The following is a 6,851-nucleotide window of genomic DNA, read 5'->3' on the forward strand; positions in this document are numbered from 1 at the left end:
GCTTCTTCATCCAAACCTTGTCTCTCCCTATTAATTTATATAATATAATAAAGCACGGATTGAAAAAAATCTCCATGAACCATCATGGCGTTTTTGCAAAAAAGATCCTGCTTCTGTGGATAATCAACCCGCACTACACAAGCTTTCATGTGTTATTAAGTCGGAAAAAAAGGATTGCAGAGGCCTGTCTCTCCGTACGGGGACGCGAGACGCCCCGACGGCAGGGTTCCCTTCGCCGCCGCGCAGCCGCTTCCGGCAGCCCTCGCCACCATCTTCCGTCCCTAATCGCCGTTGTAGTCCTTCCCCGCTGGTAAATAGCCTTGACGGAGCCCTAGCCACCGGCTCCCTGGAGCACGGCGCCCGCCGATATACACGATGGAGCGCCGGTGGACGTCCTGATCGTGGGCGAGGACCCCGCCGAGGCGACTAACCTCGCCTCGCGTGACTCCCCAGCATCTCTGCAATCGCCTCGCGCAGCTCCCCCAGCATCTCTGCCATCGCTTCGCGATGCCGTCCGCAAGGACCAAGGATACCACCGGCTCTCCTTGATATCTCTGTATCCACTCCCCCGAGGTGCGAGGACTTCGCCGGCGTCAAGGCCACTGCCGGGCGGGACGTGCAGGCTCCCGAGGAGCGCGGCGCTCCTCTCCTGGTGTGGCGCACAAGGGAAGGAGGAGGGAATCGAGCTGCCGGCACACCACCCGCCGTTCGCCCCTGGTCCAGACTCCAGACTTTGTCGGAACTCGATCTGTCGGTTCTGCACTTAGGTATTCACTGAAGCAAACCTTGCAATTTCCTGATATATCTTCATGGTTGTTGAAGCCAAGCTCGCATCTCATGATACTCATCTGCTTTTTAATTGCGCCCTATCCCAACCTGAAAATTCCTATTTATATGACTAATGAAACTTGTGTCAAGACTCAAGACTAAGTATGTACGAACAATTTTGCAAAATTTACTTTCTGTAACTGATGGTCTGAAGTAGTGTCTTATACGTGGTTAGATAATGCAGTGGGGAATTTTTCTCATGTACAACCTATATATCAGAAAATGTTGCGCTTGAATGATCTGTGCCAGTTATTAGTGTTTGTGGTCATGTGTTTCCTGTAGATCAAATATCTATTTGTAATTTTGGATCAGTATACGAGCTTTGAAATTCATAATTGCATTTACTGTTTTTCTTTTTGGAGCAGAAAGAAGTAGTTAGTGTTAAACATATGGTAGACCGAGCTACTTACCAATGGCAATTTGTCTGGAGATATCTGACGTTTTCTGTACACTTCTGTGGTTGAAAACCTGAAACGATTTGTGTAACTGATAGGTCTGTTGCTTTACTCCTACACTGCTTAATTAACCTGCGATTAATTTTGATATTTGATTTTTGTCAAGCAGATCATCGGAATATAGATTATTGATCAAGCATGAAATGTTGTAAAGGAAAAGAATCTACATTTACATGCTTGATTTGAAGACTTGCTAGCTGGGTGAAGAAGCTTTCTGACAAATATCCAAATAACTCTAATAGGCCCAAGTTGAGCATATGTTAGATGGTCTAGATGACATGGATGGTGCCGAGGATGTTCCTTTTGATGAGCTCATAGGCATGCAAGGAGTAGTATTTCACTTGGTTGGGAATGCAATTACAGTAAGCATCTCTTCTTTGTCTTATTTTAGTTAGACAAATGTGTTTCCTTCAGGTTTACGTGTATCTGTACAGATATTCAGACTAATATTTTCATGCTATGCAAAATACTAGACCTTGTTTCCTCGTAAGCTATGGTTGAACAGCATTTGTATTGATTATCCTTAGTCTTAACTATGTTCCCTCCAGATAGTTAGCCAGTTAGATACCTTATCTTGGCTTCGTCCTTAACATGATGTTCAGCACTTTTATCTGTCACATATGACATATCTATCTTTATTTCTTTTTCCCTTTATTGGTGTCTCATTTCACTCCCAGAAATGTCATGTTAATAAGTGGCATGAGGGAAATATGTTTTTTCCTAAAATTTAGAAGCACCTAGGAGTCTTCATGTGTCCAGAAAAATTGTTCTATGTATGTGTGTTTTGTGTGTTATCGTATGTTTGTGCTGCTTGCACATCTAGCCGAAGATCAAGTCAAGATGCTTAGCTCATGTACTTGCTTCTCTATACATTCAGATTCACATTCAGGTTCTTTCAGGAAATTTACCGTACAACCACCCTTTTATTTAGATAAAAAATAGACTGCAAAGTTTCATATTTGCTCCTGTCTATTTTGAACTCGCGGCTCTCAGAGGGCGTCAGTTGACGACTCGCGCAGTGGCAGGGCGGTGGTTCACCGACGACGACGACGGCGCTCCAGCCGCCCATCTTCTCCTCCCCATTCTTCATTTTATAGCCCCCACATCCACCCAAATGGTTTTCCACCATTGCCCCTCACAACATGCCTCTACCGCCTATGCCCCTATCCCGCCTACTTCTCCAAGGTTGCCCACCCTCCGGGTGCCTGCCCCTTAGTCACCACCCCATGCGCCGCCCCCCACTTATCAGCCACTGTCCCTAGATGACCATTGCACACCACAACTCGCCTCTCTTAGTTAATATACCCCACAACTCGCCAACTCCCGGGCGTGAAATTAGTGTTACGGAAAAATCAAGAGATATGGAGGAACAGAGATTGCTCATTATAATTCAGTTGCTAAACTGAACCATGTAACTCGATCAGGTTTCGGCATACACATAGCCAAACGTTTGAGTGATAGTTATACTACACTAGCATCTATAGTCAAATTTGACAGAAATAGCAATAAAACCTGATTGTGTGTGCGACCTGCTGACGGCGCTCGGGGTGATGGTGGCTTAACGACGCATCTTCTCCTGTTGCCCCCATGCTCTCTGCCCTTATTTTCTCAACTTATCTCTCTGATTCTTCTTTGGCTACATGCGTAGGTGTTTGAGCTTTGAGGTAGGATAGCAGGAGCGGTGACTAGCATCAAGGAGGAGAAGCAAGAAGCAGCGACAACTAGCAGCGACAACTAGCTAGCTGCTAGCATGCGCTCCTCTCTCTCATGTACATGGATTTGTAATGGGCAAAGTACTTTCTCGGTTCTTTCTTTAGTGTGAACCATCTTTTGCTATTCATGAGCATCCACCCACAACCTGTTTGATGTTATGCATACAACAGATTGAGACACATTTTAATTTTCTGGTCAAACTCTTACCTCTATTTAGAAAATGAAAATGAAGAAGCATGTGTATCTGATGTCGGATCTGCACCTTAAACAAGTGTACCTGATGTTCCAAGCTTACAATGTGATCTACACTGAAGCCAATCCGAGCCAGGTGAAATAGAAGTTGATAGATTATTCCGGCGACATGGCTTCAATATATATCATTCGGAAATATGCTTGCGCGGCTCTGCCTATATGTTTACAACTTGCAAATGGCCTGATTTTATCAGTTGTTGCTTGATTAAAGATCAACCAGTTTATGTCTGACATTTGTGTTTCTACATTTATGCAGTACCATTCCAGAGCTCAAGGCATCGGGTACGCTTTACACATAGAGTCTCGCTCAGTTTAGTTTCCATGTAGTGTTAAATTCAGATGAGCTATATTCATTACAAATAGTAAGCTAAAGCAGATTAAAAAAGATGATAGATTTGCTCAATCCATGTTCAGTTGCTAAACTGACCAAGAGCTGCACTTCAAAGAGCCAACTGTTCAATATAAATCAGCCATAACTTTGTTAGTTTTTCATAACTGTTCAATATCTGATTTTTGTGATCTGGAAAACATTACTGGTTATTTCATAGTAAGATTGTAGAGTTGTTATCCCTCTGTTTTGCTTATCTATTCACTTGCTTATTGTAAATAAATAATTAAATAGTCGGGAGTTGTAATTTCAAGGAAAGAAACAGGAAGCTCTTTGAGGTCTCTGCTATCACACCTGTACGGGCAGTTCATGGGTACATTTGTTGGTGTTCTGTTCGGATCAGTGGAGATTGATCTTTCAGTCACATGCCAATCCATGTCTAGCCTGTTTAGTCACATTGAGCTCTTCCAACTTTTATCAAGCTGTTCCAAGCATCATATTTGAAATAGCTTATGTTTTATAGGTATAGACCTACAAGTTTGTTGCTGAATATGACTATCAATTTGTTAACAGTCTGTACAACATCAACGTACATTTTAGTTACAGATTTGGAAAATTATTGTGATTTATTATTATCATATAACATGTTCTTTTATCTGATGAAAAATAATATAACTCCATGCCTAAACTCACAGTTTGGGAATGCATCTCTCTGCAATCTGATTTCCTTTATTTAGTTGAAGAGACGATCGATCACCCCCGCTGTACTGTAATTATTTCAAGCTCATGATTACATGAATGTTTCGGCTATATATTTGAGATTTTTATGCAGGAACCCATTTTTTCATATGCGAACTTTGCATACTCTACCCTACCAGGAAATATTTGCATAGGGTTAGTGCATTGTTGTAAATGAGTTCCCATCAAAGAGATTGTCATATTTCTTTTGTATAGAGATTGCCACATTTTATTTTGCATTTTATTCAGTAGTGGCTTAAGCTATCTCCTACAATACCCAGGCGTTTTTTTTCATGGTTAGTACACGGTAGACATATTTACCAACCACCCTCGGACAAAAGGAAAATTGGAATAATTCAAAATCTAAACATTTCTTACAACATGAGGCAACATCCATCGATCAACATCCATTCAAGAAGAGGAATATATGGTGCCTTAGTCCACAACGCCAGGCAACATTAACCACTTTATAGAGAATCATCGAAAGATCACACGTGAGAGAGAGTCATTGCGAAATGACGCCGAACATAAAGAGAGACAGAGATGTAGAGTGGAGGAAGGAGTAATTCGAAGGTTTAAAAGGTCGACGATGACGCCTAATGTACATGAGTCCTAAAGATATATGATACACACAATTGGCATAGAACCATAGAATGTGCATCCTAAAGATAGAGCATGCATGCCCCGTAGCAATGCACGGGCTCATTTACTATATATGATAGTTCAACATTCAGGCGGACAACACGAGTACGACTGTCAAAGGGCATAAGAAGGATAAGCGGCAACGCAGGTATGGTGCCATGTTAAAATATAGGACATGGATCTATGCGTCATGATTCATACATATTGGGCTAAAGGCATGTGATTTTTTTTCCGTTGCAACGCACGGGCATTTTTGCTAGTAGATATTTAAACAAAGGTAGGCATCCATTGCTGCGTATAGGATGTGATCTTCATCTAATGTCTTCGACTCCCATGCATGATGAAACTCGTGATGAGGTTTCTTTAGTTTAGTGTACGAAGGATCAATCATGGCTGCTGCCAGGGTCAACATTGAAGGTTGAGAGGAGGACACCAGGCTTGCCTTCTGGAGATCGAAGGGCTGGCCTACAACGAGACCTATCCGACGCAGGATATCCCTATCGTTCTTAAAGCCTACGGTAACGAATTTCACTCTTTTGTCCTTGAGGAAGTTCTTAAAATCCTGGCACTCAACATCGGCATGGCATATGTGGTAGACCAAGCAAACGTTATGTACGCAAACCTAGATCACGGCGGGCTTCTTCCTCTCTTCGTCCTTTAGATCCTTCTCTCGTCCCAGGACTGTGGTGTACTCAACATCTAGCCCAGCGACCCACTGCGTAGGAAGCGAGCAAGCCATGCTTTCACCGTCTCAGATCCACGTGTGTAGATGACGATGAACTGATCGCCGGTGATGGCTCTAACCTGGTACTCAGCGGTGACCATGGAGATTTGGGAGGCCATGGATTTTGGAGGAGGGTTAGGAGAAGTTGAACTGTTGTACCCCGCAAAAAAAACTGGGAGCGAACTAATGTGAAAGGACGGGACGACTGGGAGCGAACTATTGTAAGGTAGAAGACAGGGACGAGTAGGGCGTGCGAACGGCGTGGGGTTGCTGGCTTGCCCAGTGGATAAACGGCTGCAAGCCCCGAAAGAGTTTTTGAGAACTATGCGGGACCCACTAGATGTCATGTCTACTAGACCCATATCGTAGGCCTGACGGTATAGCTTCTGCCTGTTCGCACGCCATGCCGGCGGTGGATGTAACTTCACTTAATTCCGTCAAACGTCGCGCCTCCCACGACCTTTGCCTCCCTCGCGCGGTCGTGCCCTTTGAGACTTCGACCGGCTATAAATGAGCAATTTTTTTGCCTTTTTTTAGACAAGCACTTTTTTTGCCTACTCCGCATGCATGATACTCCCTCTGGTCCTTTTTACTCCTGTCAACCGTTTGCAAAGTGTTTGACCAAATTTATACTTTTTTGAACACCACCTTATATTAATTAACCAGACACACCAATACATTCATTCGATACAATATTCACCACACAGGGCAGTATGTTATTTATAAGAATACCATCTAATCTATTGTCAAAGCTATACTTAGCGATTAAGTGTGCCACCTTATTGGCCGAACGGCTAATCTTTGATAATTGTGAACGTTGACACATTTTTCTATAAGTCTGGTGAAAGTAGAGGTACATTGACTTCAGACAAAACTTAAATGCACAATGTAGACTAGTTCCTCCATCCAGGTGCGTGTCATGTCCTATCTTGTCATCACAACAAGGTTAGCTATTAGAGTACCACTACCTCCCTTCTAGTTTAAAGGGCTCGATTCAAAATTTTCACCTACTCTTAGCAAGATAGTAGAGGCGGTGGAATAGTTTTTGAAGTTTGCAAAAGTACTCAACTAGTGCTGTCGTTCTTCACAAAAAAATGTGTTTACTAATGCATGCATGAACACTAGTTACTGTAACCCCCCTCTCTTCATTAATTCTTTGCCACATCAGCAT

The 6,851-nt window shown here is 43.0% G+C and overlaps 1 long non-coding RNA gene across 1 annotated transcript; it reads left to right on the forward strand.

The window, feature by feature from the left end:
* The first annotated feature begins 185 nt into the window (after positions 1–185).
* On the forward strand, positions 186–4,133 carry LOC119297287. The gene is made up of 3 exons (XR_005145606.1): positions 186–767; positions 1,393–1,645; positions 2,932–4,133. It is a non-coding gene; the product is annotated as an uncharacterized LOC119297287 (long non-coding RNA).
* Positions 4,134–6,851: the final 2,718 nt, after the last annotated feature.

This window comes from Triticum dicoccoides, chromosome 5A, assembly GCF_002162155.2.
Source record: "Triticum dicoccoides isolate Atlit2015 ecotype Zavitan chromosome 5A, WEW_v2.0, whole genome shotgun sequence".
NCBI classification, from domain to species: Eukaryota; Viridiplantae; Streptophyta; class Magnoliopsida; order Poales; family Poaceae; genus Triticum; species Triticum dicoccoides.